The 22,082-nt window shown below is 55.7% G+C and overlaps 1 protein-coding gene across 3 annotated transcripts in view; it reads left to right on the forward strand.

The window, feature by feature from the left end:
- The window catches only part of SLIT1 (slit guidance ligand 1), a 66,898-nt gene that overhangs the window by 16,304 nt on the left and 28,512 nt on the right, over positions 1 to 22,082 (forward strand). The window lies entirely within an intron of this gene.

Consider the following 22,082-nt stretch of genomic DNA (forward strand, 5'->3'; position numbering starts at 1 on the left):
ATTCTCTTTTCCATATTGGCTTTTCCTTGCCTGGGGCTGCTTTGCTCGGGCAATGGTGCATTCGGCAGTGCCAGCATTGTTCAAACTGCAGGAAATCCTCTTACCAAAGAATTTACCAGCTCTCAGCTATGTCAGGCACCATGTACATCTGGAAGCCGTGAGGAGGAGAGGGGGCACGCCAGACTGAGCCTGGGTGCTCTCCACAGCTTGGAGAATGTGCTTATACCCTATGGCTGATTTACAGTGCATAGGAGCAGGGCAGTTGTGGCTGGGACACGAGCTCTCTGCTTACTGCATCTTGTGTCTCCATTTCTCAGCTGTGAAATGAGGATGCTACATCCCTGCTGGGGCAGGGTAGGAGTGGATGAAATAGCTGAATGGGCTGAGACATTGCCAGGACAGGCATGGCCGTGTCAGGGCCAGGCAGCCCTTCCTGCGCAGGCAGGCTGTGGCTGAGCTGTTTTGCTCGGCAGTGATGCCATTTTCTTCCGACCGTGCCAGGGAGTCAGTCCCAGAGTCCAGCCGGAGGCGGTGTAATGAAGGGTTAAAACACCGTGTGGGTTGCCAGCATGGGATGTGTGAAACGGTGGACTGGCGCCAAAGATGGGCCTAGGTAATGGCAGCTGATAGCACAGGCGTTCAATTAATTATCAAATGGCATTTGTTGAGCTCAGCTGTGCTGTATCCTGGCGCCAGCAAGGGCCCATCCTCCTCCAGCCGCCCATTGCATAACAGAAACACAGTTGAGAGAATTATTTTACAACATTAATGTTTCCCTTTTAATCTTCCCTGGATTTTAATACTAGTCTCTTTCAAAAAGCAAACCCCAACAATTCGTCGGGGGGAGGTAGCAGAGCAGCCTCTCGGGCGGGCTGTGCTGTGTGCCCCTCCATGGTCCTCAAGCTCATGTAGAGCTGGGACTGTGCCATGGTGTGCATGGGGCTGTCCGTACCGCCGTGGGTATGCAAGATGCTCCTTGCAGCTACCCCACATTCAGGTGCATTTCAGCCTCTGCCTGTTGCTTTACTGTTGTTTCCAGTGATGTGGTGGTTGTTTCAAACCTGTTACCTCCTGCCCTGCCTTGAAGCAGTTTTCTGGCCATCTCTGCTGTTACAAACTCTGCCTGGACACCAGCACCCAGAGCTTTTCTTGTGTAATCTGGGGCTGTGTGCATGGGCTTAGATTTTGCAGCTCCTCAGCTATAGGTGGTTCAGTGTCTTGGGGAGCTTTGATGCACGCTTGGAGCAGAGGGTCCCTGTGACGAGCTGTGGGACCGGGGATCCACTGAGCCACCTGTCACGCTTCTCTGCAGCGCATTACCTGACATATCGCCTGTATCAGTGAGGGCAGGGGTGCAGCACAGGGGTCTGCCTGGGGAGCACGTCAGGAGCTGCTGCCCTGGCAGACCCTCAGGTGCTGCATTTGGGCAGCAAAGCCCTATGCACTGAGGACCTGCTGTTCACTCTCCTCATGGCTGCTGAAGTGCTTGAGCATGGTTTGGAGTGGCTGTTGGGGCAGGGGGTGCCCAGGGCAGAACTTGTCTACACACACCATTACACTGGCTTAGCAGGAGGTGGGATCTGAACTGGTGCTAGTCTGGCTGGTGCAGGAGGTCATAAGGATGCTCTTAAATTGCTGCAAACCTGGCTTAGGCTACAGGGATATGAATCAGTGGGGAGCAGGTTTAAGCTAAATTGAAATCAGCTTGCCTTGAACTGAAATCGGAGCCTCTCCACCAGACTTTGTGCTTATTTAACTGCTGAAATGGATCTGGGGTGGCCCCGCTGCTTGGTGCCCTCTCCCTGCCCCAGAAGCAGGCTGGGACCCATGCTGATTGGGATAGGATGGAAAGAGAAGCCTTTTACCAGCACTATGCTCCTGCAAATCCTGGTGTCCAGACCATTTCTAGCAGGCAGTGCCCTGTGCAGGTTTCCCCTTGCCCTGGCCACTGCAGCCACCCACAGGGTGCTTGCTCCTTAAGCTCCCAGGGGTACCTGCTAGGTCCTCAAGTCCTCAAGCCTTGATACTGGGAGGTCTTGAATTAGCAGAAACTGGCTGAACGAGTCAGGCTGAGATCTGTTTAGAGGGGAAATGAGGCTGCCAGGTCTGGCAGGTGGGTGGCAGCTGAAGCAGAAAGCCAGAGTTGGATGCAGAAACCAGGGGTGGCTGCTTAGATGGGTACCAGGGTGCTGGCCTGGACACTCCAGGCTCTTTTGGCCTTAGTCTTGATGCATCTTTAGCAACAGATCAGTAACACAGCAGCAGGTTAAGGCAAGTCTGTTGAATGTGGGGTGTGTGATACCCATAAATCAGTCTTCTACTGTACCTCGAGCCTCGTGGAAATATCTCACAAGCACAGGGAGGGAGGACCTCAGGTTCAAGTTGGGATGGAGAGCTGTTTGCCTGCCTTCTGGCTCTGAGTGTCAAAGCCTAATCCACATTGGTGGTGCTTTATGGTCTCCCAGCCTGGCTCGAGCTTCAATTAGTTACTTGGATCTTGGCTATAAAGAGCATTTGTGCATTGGGATAATGGAAAGGGTTGGAGTTAAACCTGATCCGTCAGGGCTTAAATAATCTGGGGAATGGCAGGAAAGGGCCAGCAGAAAGCAAACCTCAAGTGAGGGCGTGGGGGAGGTGAGATGCCTGGAGATGAATGTTTTCCCCTCGGTATTTGGGAATATTGAGCTGACGCCTGCCTGGAGCCCGTCTTGGTCTGAGATGGTGGGGTGGGGGGGCTGTGCCAGCGCCTCAGCAGCAGGACCGGGAGGCAGGACTCTCTGCATGGCCTCCCTTATTTATATCCGCCACAACGAGCGGATAACTCATTAAGCAGTCCTGGTGGCTGGAAATGGTGCCGATCTGAGGTTTCACTGGAGAGCGCCTGACCCCCGTGACCCCATCTCAAACTGGGTTTAATTAAACTGTCAGCACTGGACAGAAGAACAAAGCGTCATGGGCTTGGAGGGGGGCTGAGGTCCCCCCGCAGCTCACTGGGGAAGAGCACGTCTTCTGTGAGGTGGAGAGCTGATAAAAAATGGATCTTTCCTTCCATCAAGGATTACCCAGGCAAGAAAGTGACCTCTGCTCTTGCACTGCCCAGCGCTGGTCCCCGGTGCCCTGCAGCTGTGCACATCTTGGCTCAGCACTGGTAACCCCGGTGCAGCCCTGTGGCATGCCAGGAGTGGGGCGGGGGTGGGGTGCTGGCAGACCTCTCTTCAGCATCTCTCCTTAGCTGGCAGAAGTTGTTTATTCCCTTGGGAGGGGGGTCCCTCACCCTTGAGTTTCTCTCTGCTCCCTTGGGAGGCATGGGGGAAAGATGGGAGAGCTTTGTAGCCCTGTCTCCCTTCTCCCCTACCTCCCCTTAAAACCTCCTCCTGAAGCTGTTTCTAAGCTCTTTTGGGGGTCCTGGGTGGGGGATGCGAGGAGTAGGGAGGAGGCTGGGATGGCTGTAGCAGCAGGGTGAGAACAGAAATGCTGCGGGCGAATCGTCAGGGAGGCAAAGACGTGGGCTGTCAAAATGTGCTAAAGGCAGCCAGGATGGCTATAAATAAGTGGTTTTCTCCAAGGGAAGCCGAGCTGGCATGAGGGAAGAGAGGAGCAGTGGGCGCTTGGCCGCCGGGAGCTCTGGGGAGATGCTCCCACAGAGGAGCAGCAATCCCGGCTGGATGTATCCCCCCAGGAGCAGCTGCCCAGAGGTTTCCCTTGCCGAAAGCCACAGCAGCTGCTCCATGCTTGGCAGAGTGGGAGCTGAGAGGGAATGAGCAGAGAGTGGGGAAAAAAGGTCTTGTCTCCAGAAGGGGGAAGATTTAGGACATGGGCCACAGCCCATCAGTTCCTGTCAGACCCATGCCAGCAAAAATGGTGGAGACACTGCCACATCCGAGCTGGCAGCCAAGCCCAGGGGAGAGGGATGGTGGTGCTGCTTTCTCTTGTCTGTAAGGGCAGGGGCTCCCTGGAAACAGCATTAACATCTCAATCAGGACCTGTGGCTTTCTGAGTCGGGGACATGTGAAATGCTGTAGGAGTTGGGGGATTGTCACGCCTCTGTGAGACTCTCCTCCAGCAGAGAAGTAGCAATGCTCTGCACTTACTTCTGCCTGGGAGCTGTGGCAGAGACCAGGGGCTGATCCAGACCCTCTCTGCACCAGGGGTGTTTAATGATCTGGGTGTTGAGGGAGTTTTGAGGTGAGCTGCAGGGAGCACTGCAGCTGGGTGCGCTGCCTGGGCAGGAGAGGTTACCTTATGGTGAGCTCTGGGTCAGGTTCCTCGCACCATCCCTGCATCTGGCTAAACCCAACCCTAATTGCCTTTAGAAAAGCAGGCAGAGAAAAATAGAGCGCTGCTAAATAACTTGAGAAAAATGCAAATTACATCCTTCAAGAAGGAGAGGACCACAACCACGCAGGAGGAAGCTGTGAGCTGAGTAGTAGCAAAACAGGGTGACAAGTGAAAAAGGAGCTGTCGGAGAAAGGAATAACAAAACAGGCCCCGCTCGGATGGGGCTGGCTGTGTGTGGGAGGTGTTGCTTGCGAGACTGTACCAGTGACCGTTCCTCTTGGTGGTGCACTGGGAAAACCCCCGAATAGGGAAGGGAGAGATGAAGAAACATTGGGACAAAACCCGCCTGCTTGGTGGCAGCTGGGTAGAGGAGCTGTCCCATGGTGGGTGGCCGTGCGGGTGCCAGGTGGGAGGTGTGGGTGCGGGGAAGATGCTGGCCGAGGGATGCAGGTGCCACAGCTCTGCTCCCCTCCCAGCCTAGGGAACTTGCCTTCCTGAGCTCTGGTTTTGATCTGGCGGGGGATTTTCAGTGTGTGCCTGCATGTTGGCTCTCTGAAAATCCTGCCGTGGTGGTGGGCTGGCTCTGACCGGCTCTCCTGTGCCAGACGCCCGCCCTGTTCTCCCATGGCTGCTCCTGTCAGGGCTTTGGCTTGAGGTTCGCTACCTCCAGTGAGGTTTTGTGCTCGTTCTGCAGCCGGCGAGCTTGGCATGTGCCTGGGAGCCTGCAGCCGCTGTGTGGGAAGGGGCCTGCGGGCACAGCATTGTGTTTTCATCTTTCCATGCTGGAGCAGAGCTGCTTTGGCTCCCCGAGCGTATGCACCTTTGCTGCTTTGCTCTTCGTACAGGTGTGTATGTGCTGGTGTCCCTGCACAGAGGTCCGTGCTCCAAGAGCAAAGTGCCAAGGTCAGAGCAGAGAGCAGCTGCCCCTGGAGCAAAGCTCCCTGCTTCCCCTTCCCCAGCACCCTGTGTCTCTGTCCTAGCTCCCCCCTCTGGCAGCATCCCCCCCCCCCCACCTTGCAGGGCGAGGGGGCGAGGGCCAAGCGTCCCTGCTGTCACTGTGCCCGTGTTTCAGCCGTTGTCGCCTGGGCTCCGGGTTCTGTACCCCCTCGCGCTCCCCAACAAAGCCCCTTCTGTTGGGGACGGAGGAGGGCTGGGGGGGCAGGCTGGGATGTGTCCCCCCGAATACCAATCAAGAAGGGGAGCATGTTTACCCTGGTAGCAGGCAGGGACTGCGGGGTCTGCATGCTGCAAGCCCCCCGCCCCCCACCAGCCAGGGGGATGGGGAGGGGGAAGGGAGGCCTCTCCGCAGCCCCCGGGAACAAAGAGTCAGTGTGGCTCGTGACAGCTCTAAGGAAACGAAGGGAAACAAATGTGCCACTAATAGGTGGGGAGGTTACCTAGGAAAAGAGCTGCCAGGCAGGCGGGTGGCCAGCCCCCTCCCCAGCAGGCTGGCAGGCAGCGAGGGGCTGGGGCTGGCACCCCTGGCCTCGGGGGGCTGCAGTGGGCCCAAGCTGAGGCAGGCTTGTGTGTCCTCACGCTGCTGTCCCCATGGGGACAACATCCTTACGGGCACAGTAAGGACATCTCTGGGGTTTTGTGCTGGGTGTCCCAACCGAGAAGTGGCACCGTTGTGCAGGGAGCTGCTTGCTGCTTGCTTGCTCTCCCCCTTCTTCCTCCATCCTTAACGTGCCACAGACCTCGGCATTTTTTTGGGGGGCCCAAAAAGACTCCCTAAAGGATCCTGAGTACTGCCAAGCCTCAAAGCTTCACAAGTTAAACACTTGTTTAAGACCTTTTTATATGTAAGCACCTCCATAAGCTTTTTGCAGTCTCTGGAGGCACAGGGGTGGCAGGGTGAGGGTCACTGCCGTGCCCCAACCTGCTGCTGAGCAACCTCCTGCTTTGCTTCCTACCAGCCTGGGCCCCCTCCACTGGGTGATGGTGCAGACCCTGCACGGGGGTGCCACAGTCCCTGGCTCTCTTCTGTGCCATTATCCCACCGGCAAGCCGGAGCTGCCAGGAGCGGGCATTGCCAGCCGGCTGCCTGGAGATAATCTGCCCCCTCCCTCCATGCACCCTGTTGTGCTCCTGACCCACGGCCGGCTCTGGCTTTCTGGGTGTTGAGCCGCTTCCAAGGTTTCCCTGGCAATGCACGGGATCGAGCCCTGCTTCTGGGGCTCCCTCCTCATACCGCCAGCTCCTCTGGGCACACCCTCAGTCTTGCTTTGGGTGCAGGCTTGGATTTAGCTGTCATAAAATTATTAAAGCAAAGGGGTCTGGGTCTGTAGTGAGGTGTAGCTTCCAGCCTCCTGCCCCTTTCGGCAAAGTGCCCCCCTCCACAGGGCATCGTGTGGAGCATGCTTGCCCAGCTCCCTGTGATCCCTGTTGCACTGACAAATGAGAATTTGCAACCTATGGGAAAAAATAGTGGAAAATCAAGTCTTCCTAATGCTGAGCAGCAGTGCTAATTACACAGCTATTAAAACATGGGAATTATTTATTCCCTCCCCACCTTGCAGCTCATTGCCTGCATTGTGCCACATTCACCCCTTGGCCACGTTTGGTTCCCTGAAAGAGTTAAAAGAGCACTCGTAGGATCCCTTTGTCCATACATTTTGAGGGCAGAATAAAGGCATTTCCTTCCTCCTATTTTCACAGCTCAGACAGAAGAAAGGTTCAAAGTAATATTAAAGAATCATGAGCAGAATTAGCCTTTGGTAATTTGACTTTCAGAATGTGGAAGACAAAAGTCTTATGTAGTGATTTTAGGGTAAGTTATAACTTGGTACCCTTGCACATGTATCCCACAGACGTGTTCATGTGCAAAGCCAGGTAATTAACCTGCATTTGCTGGTTGATTCTCCTGCGGGTGGGTGCTGGACCCCCTCATCTCTCCTGCTGGGACTGCCATGAAAACAAGCTGTCAGTGGTTTCCAGCACTGCTTCAGACAGCTGTTTGCAGGGGTGTCTGTGCCACATCCGTTTTCTGCTATTCCTGAGGGGCCCACAGTGCTGTTGGTATTGGTGCTAGACCACGCAGCCCACAGCCCTGACACCAGCAGCTTGGCTTGCTGGGCACTGGTGCCAGCTTCTTGCCCAAGAAGGCTGCCTGGGGTACCAGGATGCTTTAGCTACAGCAGTGGGTGGGTAATTTTCCCTGTGCTTAAGTGCCATAAAGACCAAACATGTGAGTGTGAATGGGGAAGACGCTCCTTCTCACACCCAGGGTTTCCTGGTGCAGCAGGGCTTGTAGGCATTGCCGAGGGGAAGCTGTCCCCCACCCGCAGGGATGGGCTGGGGGCATGCTGGTTTGGAAAGCCCATTTCTCTGTGTGTGCTGATCAGCCTCCATGTGCAAAGAAACCTGGCTGGCAGTGTGGTGGGGGTGGGTTATGGAGGTGGGGATTCATTTCCCAGATTCTCATCTGTGTTAAATTAATTATCATCTCAGTCTTATCCTCACTTAACCAGCGAGACACAGACGTCTGTGGCTGGGACCCCCACTGTCCTGCCAGAACTAAGGAGCATATGGATTAGAGGGTCTTAGTGGCTGCCTCCCCTGGCCCCTCCATGGTTGTTGCACCCCCCTTTGCCCCCAGAGGCTTCAGTCCCCGTTTGTGTCTGTATTTTCCTTCAGGACAGGAAAAGCTGGATTAATTTTTTACTGCTCCCAAGGGAGCTGTTGGTAACCGAAGACATCTCGCTGTCTTGTTTGCTGTAAACTGGGAGGCAGGAAATGGCAGGGATGGTTTAAAATGGTTTCCACACCCCCCTTCTCCCTGTATAGTCCTTACCCCCCCTCTGATGGGGGATGGTGTTTGGGGCAGAACTGCTTGGAGAGAAATAAAGTCGCTCAGACTTTTTCCAGGCTTTGGGGCTGGAGGAGAGAGGTTTCTCCAGGAGGTGCAGGTGGGAAGAGCTTGACTATCCTCTTGAGTGTTTGGGAAATGGTAATTTTGAGGTCCTACAGAGGAGGAGTGAGAGGTGTTAGCCCCAGTGCACAGAGTATTAAATATGTAAAGCACAGGAAAAGCTCCCGAAAAGTGCCTGTCACCGCAGAGCTGGGGAGTCCTCCATCCCCCTTCCCATGGCAGAAGTGGGAAGGAGACCCACGAGTCCTGGCCCTGCATCCCCCCCACCTTCCCATCCCCGGTCCAGCCGGGCACTTCATCCTCTCTCTTTACCCCTGGGCTGCGATGCTTTTTCCCAGGGGCCACCGTTGGCTTGTCGCTATGCGATGCGGGCTTGCGGGTCACCTTGGCAACGGCGGCCTGGGGTTGTGAGTTGGGGGTCGACCCCATCATAGGACCCTTTTGGGATGTTTGCCTGGAGGCTGATGATCCTGCTTGCTGTGGACCAGCAAGTACCAAGCAAAATGGGTGTCCGCGTGTTTTGCTGGGTACGTGCTGCACCGTGCCAAGCACGGTGGAAATGCAAAATTGGTGTGTGCTGTGTTGGTGCACGCATAGCACAGGGTGTAGTAGGGTCAGGGTTTCACCTCAGGGATGCTCCATTGCAGCTCCTCTCCACTGCACAGCCAGGCTGTTACTGCCCAGCAATTAGTGCCAGCGCTATTAATTACTAATCATAGAGACAAAGTCAGGGCAATGTAGTGGGGGTGGGGATCTGTGCTTGTGGAGTAAATAGGAGCAAGCAAGCAAGGAGCAAGCAGGGGGCTTGGCCGCATTCCCAAGACTCAGCAGTGTTTCCAGCTCTTGCTGTCCGACTGGAGGCATTTCCACCTCCCGGCATTGCCATCCCGCTCCAGCTCGCTTGTTCTCTTCCCCACGGGCTCAGCGTGTTGCTCATTCCTGCATCCTACGATTTCACAGCATCCCCACAGCCGGGTGTTAATGAGATTAGACCCAAGCTTTAAGATGTCTCTCTCTATCCTTTGCCATCCAATTACACAGCCCGCATGGTATCTGATTGCCTGTGAGAGGGGAGGACTGGGGCTGGCTGGGCTGGGAGGATGCAGCTGGTCTTTCTGGGTATCAGCCCCACCGTGCCGAGTGGTTTTCTTTTCTTTCTTCTTTTTTCTTTTTATCTTCTCTTCTTTTCTCATCTCTTCTTTTCTTCTTCTTTTCTTCTTCTTTTCTTCTTCTTTTCTTCTTCTTTTTACTTACTCCCCCTGCTTTGGCTTTGAGCTGCTTTATTTGGCTTTTTCATCATTTCTCGACGTGGTGGCTGGGCAGAATTTGTTTAAATTAACTGCTTGAATGGCAGCGTTTGTGTGTGTTGGTGGGAGGGAGCTCAGACAGCACCAGAATGGAGGGGGTCAGAGGGGGGCTGGGGTTTAAGGTGTCTAATGGGTTCCAGATGGGCATCCTGGACTGGGAAACACCCCCACAACCACAACCCCAGCCAGGGGCTGCTGGCAAGGGGCTGGGAGCTGGGATGCTACAGCAGGTGGCTGCTGGGCTCTCACACAGCAGGGCGGCTGCTCTGAGCGTGTGCCCGTGGGACTGGGGTGCCCCAAAGCTCCCGGGTGCTGGCTTCCTCTGCACTGCTTGGCCATGCCCGGGGTAGAGCAGGCAGATGCACTGCAGGAGGCATCTTCCCTGGCTGGTCCCCAGCATGGGGTGCAGCAGGCTCCGCTCTCCCCACTGCAGGCTCTGGGGACGCAGGGCTGGGGACAACTGCTGGGTGCAAGTCCGGCTCTCAGAGGTGCCTCAGCTACGTTATTAGCTGACATGGTACGTGCAGCCCGCCACGGCAGCACCACTGGAGTGGCAGTTTCTGCTCAGTAGTCTGGTTGCAATGTGAAGAATTATAACACTTAGTCTTTGGCACCTTCCTCCTGGGCTCTGGGGTACCTCAGGGCACCTGCTCAGTCTGACATCCCCAGTGCTGCAGACATCAGTGAATTTTTTTCTTATTTACAGATGGAAAACCGAGTCCCAGAGACAGGAGCTAAATTGCCTGCGTGGTCCTGCCAGTTGCATTTCCCAAACTTGTAGGGGTTAGAGACACAATGACAACCCTCCTGGGCTCTCGAAGGGCTGTGCCTCCCACCAATGGCCAGATTTCTCCTCCAGACCTGCTACATGGTGCCAGGGCTGTGTGTTCACAGCCTGTCTGGTGGCAGTGCCTAGCTTGGAAGCACATCAGTCCCAAGTGAGATGAAGCACGCAGGAGCCAAGGGCTGGTGAGGAGGGTGTCGCTGGCAGGGACCACGGGGTTGTAGGCATTATCATTGCTTTTGAGTTTTATTAATGGCTGAGAGCAGGAGCAGGACATAAACTATGAGCCAGCAGGCTGCTGGGAATATCACCCATGCTCATCATTTTGCGGGGGCTTTAAGCTTCTCAGGGGAGTGGGCTGCAGAAGATCCCATCAGGTTTAATGGGAATGAGCTCTGAGTGGTACCTTTTGCTATTGAAAGCTGGAAAAGCCCTGTTCCTGGTGGGAACAAGCCCACTCACCCTGCAATGGCTTTTTGTGGAGGCAGCAGTTTGCTCCACTGTGTCTGGCCACATCCAAGCAAATGACCAAGCTGGGCAATGAGGCAAAGCACTGGAGAGGAAGCCTTCGGCACTGCTCCTGATCCAGAAGGGTTGTGGCAGGAGGAGGCTGAGAAGGGTCTGTGCAGTGTGGCAGGGGGGTGTGCAGGGCTGTTGGGAAGCACTGGGTGACCTTCCTCACTCGCTGACCCTTGGCTGACACTGTCTGCCAGCCCTCCCAGCCCATCCTTAGCCCCACATTCCCCCCGACTCTCATTTCCTTCCACAAATATTGAGAAAATAAATAGCGTGACTGAAAGGGGATGTCCCCATGTCCCTCCGCACACAACTGCCTCCCCGGGAAGCTGCACAGGTGGTGACCCCTCATTCCTCAGCCTGAGGGTTAACCGGAGAGAAAGCAAATATTGGCTTCTCCAGGGGCCACCCCAGCCTGTGCCTGAGGCCAGGGCTGCCTCTTGCCTAAAGAAAGGGGCTGGCGGGGCAGGCAGGTCCCCATCCCTGGCAGGGGTGGTTGTACAAATCCAGGTCTTCACCCAGGTAGTGTGAGGTCCCTGCCGTGGTCTGAGCCTGCTCCTTGGGGCAGGAGGTGCCCTGGCATGGCAGGGGTGGGCAAAGCCACTTGGGTGACGAGCTGGAGGGTCAGCCTGTGCTGGGCACTAGCTACAGTGGCCTGGAGCTCGGCGGGTGTGCTGCCAGGGTTGCCTGTCCCTCTGCCTGCCACTGCATCTGCATGCCAGGCACGCTTCTGTGCCTTGGGGAATTGAAAGCGTGTGGCTGGAGAGGACTCATGGCCACCCCGCAGGAAGCTCCTGTGTGCTGTGCTGGTGGCATGAGCCCAGCGCTGCAAGCTCCTCTGCCACTGCCTGCCCATCTGGGCTGGGCTGCTTCGAGCCTCTTCAGCTGCTTACATGGTTTTATGGGCCAGGAGTTGCTGAACAAAGCGTGGGACCCATGAGGATGCCAGGAGCCTTTGCAAGCACCCCACTCCCCGGGGCAGGATCTGGCCTCAGTTGCATCCAGCAAAGCACACTCTCCATCTCTCCCATCCTTCTTCACTCCCTCCATCCCAGTCCTGTCTCTTAGCAACTGCCCCTGGCCAGGACCTGGGCTGAGTAGGGAGGGAGGTGACACTTTCTATGCATCAGTCACTTTTCCACCTTGAGAGTGACAGCGAGGTCATTAACCCCCGCTACACTGGTTGGGCTGAGGCACAGCAAGCAATGGTAAAGCATCCCTATGATGCCTCCACCCTGGTAGCAGCAGGCTGCTCTGCCTCCAGCTTGACACCGATCCCCGCTACAATAACAATACGAGCAGCAATCAGGGAGGAATTAAAGGATAATTAATGCCAATCCACATGGAAAATTGCTCTCGTCAAACAAACCTGATATCATTTTTTTTGATGAGCTGACAAATTGGGTTGATAAGCAGTGACTGTGCTGACATGATATACTGAGACTTCTGCAAGTCATTTTACTCTTGCCTGGAGGATATTGCAATGAAAACATTAATATTCTGCAAAAATCAGTGTAGTATTTCTGACAATGTGCTTCACTGGTAGACTTCCCGGGGGAATTGCAGCTGTCACCTTTCTGGCAGGGTGCAGTGGGGGTCTGATGGTGATGAACCATCTCTGCAGAGCCGCAGTGGTCTTGGGATCTTCAGTGGCAATACTGACTTTTGCTGACCACCCCCTGAGCCTTCTAGCCTCTTGTTGCCTCCTCCTTCTGCCCTGCACCAGTGAAGGGTATGCGGTGAGCTGGGCAGTGTAGGTGATCTAGCTAGGTAAGAAACTGCTTGCACCATCGTGGAGCTTGGTTTGGAAGGAAACACAAACTGATAGGTGAAAGGAGCAGGGCTGGTGCTACTGGTGGGATGCTGCTCCAGCAGGATGTTCCATCTGAAACACCTGTACTGGAAAGCATCCTCGTGCAAGGTCACACAGCTGGGAAAAAAAAAAAATGTAGGTCACAGCTACAAGATAGGGAACGGTGTCTGGGGACACAGTTACACTGAAAAGGACTTAGCAGCCGTTGTGGCAGCCTGCTTTGGGATGCGGGCTTCCAGTGCTGCAGCTTGGGGAGTGATGGATGAGCAGAGCAGCTCTGGGTATGGGGGGCTGGGGGGCTGCTCTTTTGGGGGGCAGTGGGGAGGCCTCTGCTGAGCATTGTTTCTGCTTCAGGGCCCACAGTTTAGAGAGATGTTGGGAAATTAGAAAGCGCTTAGAGAGGAAGTGCAGGATAATTGGAGGTTGGAAAACCTGCCTTCCAGTGAAAAGAATTAAAACACTCCGCCTATTTAGTGTATGCAAGAGGAGGTTAGGAGGGAATTTCATCCCCGTCTCTGCATACCTGCATGGGGAGAAGCCTGGTTGTAGACACCTCATTAATTTTGTTTAAAAAAAAAAAAGAAAAAGAGGAAAAGAATAAAATCATTCAATAGCTGGAGGCTGAAACCAGACAAATTCAGACTAGAATTAAATTTGGCTTTTTCACCATGGGGAGCAGTTAAGCACTGAACACTCAGCTGGGAAGAGGTGAATTGGATGTCCTTTAAAGTTACAAAAGAGACTGTACTTCTTTCCCCGATGGCAAAACCAGGAAGAGACAGGATTGGAGCAGGAATCCCAGGGAGGATTCAGTGTCTGGGCAAGGCGTGCAGAGGTGTCTCTGTGATAAAGTGTTCCTTTCTGGGTGATGGATGGCACCTCATCTGCTATCTCTCTTGAGCACTGGGGGCATCAATCCAGCACCTCCATCCCAGGGCAGGACCTTAATTGCTCGCAGAGCCCCAAGAATCCCTGTTCTGTGAGGCTGGCAGAGCAAAGCCAGCTGTGGAGGCTCTTCGCCATCCAGGGTGATGTGAAGTGATGTCTAAGCAGGTACGTCTGCTGGTGGGGACAGGGCTGCTGCAGCTGGGGAGTGGCTCCCAGGCTTCCCCTGCTGCTCTCAGCTGGGGTGGGGGAGATCCACTGGCGCCGGTCTTCCCACGCTCTCCCTGGGGGATGCTCGACTGCATGACCTTCCCGACCCCTGCACTGCAATCCTGTCTGAGCATCTTAGGCAGAGTTATATTTTACTAGGGTGGTAAAAGGGAAAGACAGCTTTGCTTTGATTTTATGAGCTACAGAGTACCTTGCCTGGTTAGGTGCTGGCTGAGCTTTGAAGGGCTCTGGCTTGGAGTTCACAGGGCAAATAGTGGCAATGGTTGAAGATACTGTCTCTCCCCTACGCCACTCCCTTCCCCATCGCAACTGCTCTTCCTTCAGTGCCCCCAGCTCTGCAGAGCTGGGCAGGATCTGCTGCTCTCCTGCTCGCATCTCTCTGCAGAGAGATACCACTAGTGACTGTGACAGCGAGGCCAAAATGGAGCGCTGCCGGGTTGTCCGGCCACAGGGTTTTTCTGGCTGCCGGTCCCCTGAAATTGTGCCTGGGACAGTGTGAAGTCAACAGTTGGCTGTAGCTGGGGACATGGCTCTGGGAAGGTCCCACCTCAGCTGCACCTTTGGGGACAACGCGTGCAGAGCAGTGGGATGCTGCAGGGAGCCATCGATGCCCCCATGAATGGGGTGGTGTGTGCAAACGCTCGTGCGCCCTTGCAGCCTGCTGACCCCTGATCCCCCAGTTGTAGGAATGTCTTTACATGCTCTGGGAATCTTTGTGCTCCTGTCCTTGCAGCCTGCCACTGCTGGGCCTGGGTTTTGTGCTTTCACTTCTTTTTTTTTTCCCCCTTTTTTTTTCCAGCCTCTTTCACAAAGACACCTATTCTCCACCCTGCACCCCAGGGATTTACACAGAAAGCTTACCCTCAACACGGCAAAAGAAAGGCCCGGGCTGCCCGGGAGAGGAAGCTCACACAAAATGCGGTGTGTGGCTCTTTGTGTTCCCTTTGTAATTCCTCTGCACAATGAACTGGCCCGGCCACCCACCAGCCCCGCGATACCCCCAGGTGCCCGGTCCCCCATGCCCCACAATGTGGCAGTGGGCAGAGCTGGGGATGCTCCTCGCCGGGTGGCCGAGAGCGCAGCCTTTGTGCTCGGGAAAGGGGAAATTTGGGCAGGATAGAGATCGTCATGTTCCTGCAGCAGCAAAAAGCCTCCTCCCATCCCCGCCAGCCCTGGGCAGACCGCTGGCTGGGTCCCTCTGGCAGAGCCCTTCCATCAGCCCCACTCTGATGGCTTTTAACATGCTAATGACCCTCTCAAGGGCAGGAGCAGCTCTGTGTAAAACCCATGTTCAGCCCTCGGTCATGGACATTTGCTCGGAGACACAGTGTTAAATATTTATCCTCCCCGCCCCCCCCCCCTCCCCCGCCCTCTCCGCAGGCATTAACAATAGCGATCGCAACCGGCCCCTTCCCCCTCGCCAGAACATGTGGCTCCCGGACCATGACAGCGAACGTTATCGTTTGTACCTGTGAATTATTGATAAGGTATAAGATAGGTCTTGCGGTGAAAGAATAATGAGGGGGAGAGGCTGTTTGCAGCCTGGTGGGGCGGGTGCTGCTGCAAACGCTCTTCTCCGTGGGCAAAATCGGCAGTGGGACCCGTTCCTGCCGGGCCCATCCACCAGCTGACCATGCCAGCCCTTAGCAGCATGTGGCCGGCACCAGGCTGTCTTTGTGCACCGCGGCTCCTCTCTCGGCATGGGTCTGGCTGGCGTCTGTCCCCTCCTGGCTGCCCGCTGCCTTCCCTGGGGGAGGTGGGCAGCTGCCCTCCATCCCCAGCCCCGTGCTGCCTGCAGCCGCCCGCGAGCTGGGGGATGCTCGCTCAGGCAGCTGCCTGCGGGTCACGGAGGTGAGTGGGGATGTCCCAGCTCCGCAGGTCGGCTGCCCACCACACGGTGCCTTGGTGGGGAAGGGGCAGGTATTGCCTGGCCCTGCAGACGCCGTGACTCCGGTGAGCAGATGGGGTTTGGCCTGGGAGAGCCTTTCAGCTGGCAGAGCTGGGGGGCTCAGGAGGTCTCCAGTGGCTGGAGGAGGGAGAGTGGTCCTCGGTCTTTGGCTTTATGGCCACTGATGCGCACTGTCCCTGTGTCCTAATTTGTCCCTGGAAAAGAGGGATGAGTCTGCTGAGTCCCTGGAAAGCAGGTGGCAGCCCTGGAAGGGGGTCTGTTCCCTGGCTTAGGGCTAGGAGCTGAACTCGGCGCATCCATCCCCTGAGCTATGGAGGCGAGAGCCTGTCCCGAAAAGCCCCTGACTCTGCCACCTCTGATGGGTCTGGGATTCAGCTGTGCTTTGCAAGAGTATGGGATGCCAGTGGGAGGGTGCAGATGGCTCAGGGAGATCTTGTCATCAGTGGCTTGGGCAGTCTGATTAAAATCAGGGTGCCTCTTTAAGCCCATTCAATGTCTGGCTTTGAGGTACTTAGACCCTCAATCCCACCATATTTTGCAGAGCGAACATTATCAGGAGAGCCAGGGAGTTAGTGTGCAGAGCTTGGCCCAATCTGGGGCTATACATCTGCATCCCTGGGCTGGGTGACAAGGCATCGGGGCACTGCACGTGCCCCAGGGACAGTGAGAGTCTGAGTCAAGCATGGCTGGGATGAGGCACCCTCCTTCCCTGCACAGAGTACTCCAGCAACACCACCCCTGCCCAGGAAGGGGCTGCCCAGACCTGCCATGCACCATCATGTGTTGCTTTCCTCAAAACGTGTCCGAATCTGGTGTCCTAGACTCTAGGCATACAGGATGTCCCGTTATTTCTGAAGATGCAGAGTGCCTGGGAGGCAGAAGAGCTCCTGCCCCTGCACCCCATGGCTGGGGGCCACTCAGGCAGCACTGCTCCCCACCTCCTGCCCCATTCATGGCTCCCAGTAGTGGCTATGGGACTGGGAGGGTTCCCATGAGCCATCCGCCTCAGTGGCTCCCTTACTGGGTCTCCCCGGGAAGGTGGAGGTGTGGGATGCTTGTGAGCACTGCTGGGGGGAGGCAGATGCCTCATGCTGTTCCTTGGCATTGACATGGCCACTGTCCCTTTCTGTCTGGCTTGAATGGTTTGGATATTGGTTTTAATTGCACACTGCAGTAGCAAAATTGTTCCTAGCCTCCAGTTTCTGTCTTTCTGCCTAACCTTCCTGGAGTAGTCCTTGGGTTGTGTGCCCAGGGAAGCATTTCTGGGTAGAGCATTGTGCTGGTCTTTTCATAAGCCCCAGAAGATGGGCTGGACTCCTGGAGGGGCTGTGTGTCACCCTTTACTGCTCCCAGAGGTGCTACTCTTCCAGGTGTGCTGGTGCAAGGGTGGGTGAAAAATGACACTGCTGAGGCAAAGGCTCGAAAGTGAGAGAATTAAGAAGTGATTAAGAGAGCACACGTGTGTGCAGCGTGTCCGTGTGTGTGCGGTGTGTCTGCACGCTGGTGGCTGTGTGGACGTGATGCAGTGGGCCATGGGTTGCAATGTGTGTGCTACAGTGTGTACAGGCATAACAGGAGATGCTCCCAAGTAGTGCGGCAGTGTGCAGAGAGCCCCTGGTCCGAGGGTGCTCCTGCGTCAGACAGCGTTACGCCTGTGTACAAGCTGCAGCACGAGAGCTGTAGCAAGGAAGGGACTTAGTATGGCTGCTCACTCCTGCTGCAGCAGAGCATCCCTGAGCAGGCAATTGATCCCACCATTAAAGGCTCTGGGAGCGTGAGCCCTCGTCTCCCTGCTCACCCTCCCGCTCCCTGACTTGCAGCATATACAGGCCAGGCCACTCTGATATCAACTTTGAAGTGTGAATTTCAAATGCTCCCTCTGTCCTCATCCCCTCTCTGGTGTCTGATGGGAGGTATGGAGAGTGGCAGGAGCACCAGGCACATGAAACAACCTCGTTCAAAGCCTGGCACTGCAGCTCCCACTTGCAAGCCAAGTTAAGTTTGCAGGTAATTACCCGGTGGTGGTGTTCCCTGCTTTTGCTCCCAGCCTTTTCCCTTGCAAACTGCCTGCTCTTTGCATTGCTTTTAGGGGAAGAATCTAGCACCAGAGCAGATGCGAGCTGCATCAGGCTGGGCTCCTGCCTGCAGGTTATGGTGAGGGATGCTGCAGCCCTCCTGTGCCCCATCCCATGGTCCCCACAGCTCCACCTCAATGCTGAATTGGCCTTACACCGAGCCAGTGTTGAAGATGAAGGCACAGAAGCTTTCCGTGCAGCGGGCAAAGCAAGGCAGTGGTGCTTTGGCGCCATTTAGAGCTGACACACGAGGGCGAGACCAAACCCAAGCCCTTCTCTCTTCAGGTGCTTTCTGGGTGGAGTGCAATGGGGATGGCTCATCTGGCGCTGGATCCCAGAGTGCTGCAGGATGCTCGCATGCTCAGCCGGAGCTGGGGCTGTGTGTGCGTGGGGAGGATCCAGCCCCTTCCGTGTGCGAGGCAGAGGCGAGACGGTGTGTGTGAACTTGACTTCACAAGACATCAAATGTGCTGCAGTCGGGTGGAAATTGGCTCTTGGAGCGCCTTGATTCTGGCATGGAGCAGCTACCCGCTCCTGCTCCCCCCTCTGCGGGTGGATGGGCTGATAATATGAGGAAGGGCCTGCTCTCCTCCAAGCCGCAGTGCCTGGGATCTCATCTCTAGTCTCACCGACAATTTGCATTTATGTTAACTTAACTAAGCGGGAGCACTCTTAGATCCAACTGCCTTTGCTGGGGGGCTTGTGTGGCTCATGGGGTAGTGGGACCGGCAGAGGCATTTCTGGGCTGCCTCCTTTGTGCTACAGGAATTTTAAACCCTCAGAAAAAAAACCTCTTTGCCAGAAGAATGGGCCCTTCTCCCAATTTACTTGAAAAGATGTCCCAGATTTCTGCCCAGCCAGGACCTTGCATTGTTTCCAGTCAGGATTTCAGTGGGGGAGACAGCTAATTTGCAGTATTTTACATACATATTGTCAGAAATGCTTTTAAATCCCTATAATACTTAATTAGGAGGCAGATTTTGGTGTCTTAGGCGGGAACAGGGCTGTCTAATTATTTATTGCTGATTTCATACCTGTAAAGGTAATTAAGTAAAAGCTGGAGGCAAGCTCCTGTGCATGCACCCGCCCCATTTTGGAGCTGCTCTGGGATGCAGTGGGGTTGATGCTAGTAGTCTGGCCTTGGAGCACATGTACCTGTTCAGGGCTGCTGCTGGGCTTTACACCTCTGTGGGATGAGGGACAGCCATTCCCCATGGCAGGGTCCATGCCCAGCTCGCGGTCCCAGCTGGACCACGGTCAGGTCTCCAGCCACCTCCCTCAGGGCTTGGACACCTTCCTGGGCTTGTGACATGCTTGTCTCCCAAACATGGTATTTCTGATCTCAAAACTGAGCTGCGATCTGACAAAATATGAATCATCCAAGAGATGTAAGAGCGGGCAGAGTCCCAGGCAGACTGGGTGTATTTTTAGCCCACACGTGTTGGAATTTGACTGTTTCTTAGGGAAAAAAAGAGGTTTTCAGATCTGAGTGCCTAGCTCTGGCCATGCTGGGAGTCTTGCTGCTGGCTCCATGTTGCATTGCCCGACTTGAAAATCAAGGTTTATGGCAATGTGGGAAGGAGGACAGGGGCCAGGCTGTGCTGCACAGCCCCTGCTCACCTCTCCCATTGCAGAGAACTGCACCGGGTATCTGAGCCCTGCCCTGTGCCCAGTGTCGGGGCCTGAGGGGTGCTGGCATGGGCACATGCGTGCAACCAGGGGTTGGCTGCTTATCCTTCTGCTCGCCCAGGCCAGCAGGCGTGGCTTGGAGTAGCAAACCCTGGAGCTGGCCACGGCTGGGGCACTCCCAGGAGCATGGGTGTCTCTGGGAGCACCAGCACCTAAAGCTGCACCTGTAGCCCGGCTAGGCTGCCATGTCCTTGAACACATGCCAGCAACAGGTGACACATATCCCTCCCCGGTCTCCCCCAAGGTGGTCCCTGCTGCATCCCATGGCGGGGTCCCAGCCTGCAACGTCCCTGCTGTAGGATGGGGCTCCCCAGCCACCCACCTCCCTCTGAGGGGGCCGATATCTGTCTAGCTGCACCGATGTGGGTCTCTCCTCCTCTGTGGGGTTTGCAGCCAGGACCCCACTGTTCGGGAGATTTCATCCCCACTTTAATCTTGGCGGCTGGAAGCTGGGGAGCTGATAATGATGAAGGGGTGTAAATGTCAGCAGGAAACCGGCTTCAATCAGAACTGTTAAAAATAAACCCGCCAGGCCTGCTCTGGCAGAGGTAATCAGCCTCAGCGGCTCCTCTCCCCAGGTCCTAGAGCATGAGCCACAGCCATGCCAAGCGGTGCCAGGCCACCCGAGCAGCCGCACTGGAGGCTGGCTGCAACATTGGCAGATCCAGCCCTGGCCAGCGGCAACCTTGGAGCTGGGAGGAGTGACGCCCTGAGACAGCTGGGGTGCAGGGTCCCATCCCCTCCGTGGCCGCACCCTGGCTCTCCCCTTAGCAGGAATCCCCACTGCAATGCCAGCTGGCCTCGAGCTAAGTTTTAAATGGAAGAGCATCGCGTGGGAGAGGGGCGCGGAGATAAGCTGCCTCTGGCGTGCGTGTTTCTTCTTAGGGATCCACATGAGCTGCGTGCTTTGGTGTAGCACGGGCAGCGGCAGTGGGATGCTCAGCCTTCCTGAAAACACCTGTGACTGTAGCTGCTTCCTGGGAAACGCACAGCCTCCCCTTCCCAGCTCAGCTGGGCTGTGGCAGGAGATGTGGACTTGCAGGTATTCAGGCATGTCTGCAAGGCACAGTGAGCCGCAGGCTCTTGGGGCCACAGAGCTGGTGTCCCCATCTGAAGTGAGATGTTTGGAGCAGAGGCAGGAGGTGTATTGTTAACCTCAGAGATAATTAACCTTGGGGCACCTTGCAAAGGGATGTGGGGCTGCTCCATCACTTGAGCTTTAATATGGAGGCTGAAGGTCTCTGCGTGAGGCCCCCCCAGGCTTGGCACCAGGGCTCCCTGGTCTGTGCCTTGCAGTCAGGTGCTGCTGCCAGGCTCGCTGCTCCTCCGAGGCTCCATCCATGCATGGATCAGGGAAAAGCAGGAGGAGCACCCAGATGTGCCTCTGGCAACTCATTTCTGCCTCCCCGAAACAAGGAGGAGCTGTTGATCTCCAGTACAGGCAAGGTCCGTGGGCAGCTGAGTTTTATGACTGGGGTTGGGGGGGTGCTGGGGGGGTGTGGTGATGCTGCAGCTATACTAGCTGCGTGCAGGCAGAGACTGCCCCAGACTCCACGTGTAGCCAGGGACTCTTCAAAGAGCTGCTCTCCGAAGGGAAGCCCTGTCGGCTGGGGTGAAGCTCCCTGCCCCCTGTAGCATGGCTGTGACTGAGTGCTGCTCTTCCAAACCCCTTTTGGGAACGACATTACTGGGGCAGGGGCAGCCCCAGCTTGGGCCCAACCTTGTGGCAGGGCTTTGCTGCCCTGCCAGCAGTCTTTATCCTACTTTGGTATGTGCCACACGGGATGGAGTTTCTTTATTAGCCTGTTGGGTTTTCTTGCTGTGAGCCCCTGTTCTTGGTTCCCATGCTTGGGCACTCTCACAGCCTTGCATTTGCTCTGCCCTGTTTCCCACCCTCCTTTCCTGTTGTACTCTTCTATCAGGGCTGTTTCCTACCAGCCCTGTGTAAAACCACATCTCTTTTTCCAGCTCGTGGGCTGGATTTGAGATTTCCCATTGACTCCATCCCGGCTGCCACTGGGGGCTGATGCTTTTCACCCTGTGATGCATCTCCTGCCTTGCATCCCACCACTGGCTCTGCGGTCACTCCCAGGTGCTTTCAGGAATCCGGGCTATGAGATGCAGCCACTGCTGGGGCAAGAGTTTTGCCCATCTTAGTGCCAGTGCTGAGCTCGAGGAGCATGGAGGACCCTTGATCATGCCAGGGCATCTTGCCAAGTAACTCCAACTGGGTCCTGCAAGGTTCAGTATTGCTTTCAGATCATCTTCCAGGTCAGAGGGAGCTTGCTTTAGCCCTGCCCAAAGTTAGGACCGGGGTTTAGAGTTGCTGTCCCAGAACCTGCAAAGCTGAGGAGCAGCATCACATATCTACAGCATCGTTCCTTGGCTCACCAGCCTGCACCAGATCTGGGACAGCCGGGATTCAATTCTCAGCTTGGCTCAGGCTCATTCACACCTCGGAGGAATCCAGAAGGGCCGGCCGGGCTGGCTTCACACTTATTAGCAATTAAAAGCCTCAGAGCCTGGGAGTCAATTAGCTCTGAGCTCAGCAGTGCCGCAGACCCAGGGGATGAGCCTGCTAACGAGAGCTGCAGCCAGCTCCCCACAGGGCTCGGGGCTGGCTCACCAGAAATGCTATTTGCTTTTTCATTTACACCTTGGATGAGTGTTGCTGCATGGAGTTCAGGGTATCTCCCTGGGTGTGAGCTGCCAGGCAGGGAGCAC

Source organism: Falco punctatus, assembly GCF_963210335.1.
Source record: "Falco punctatus genome assembly, chromosome: 9".
NCBI classification, from domain to species: domain Eukaryota; kingdom Metazoa; phylum Chordata; class Aves; order Falconiformes; family Falconidae; genus Falco; species Falco punctatus.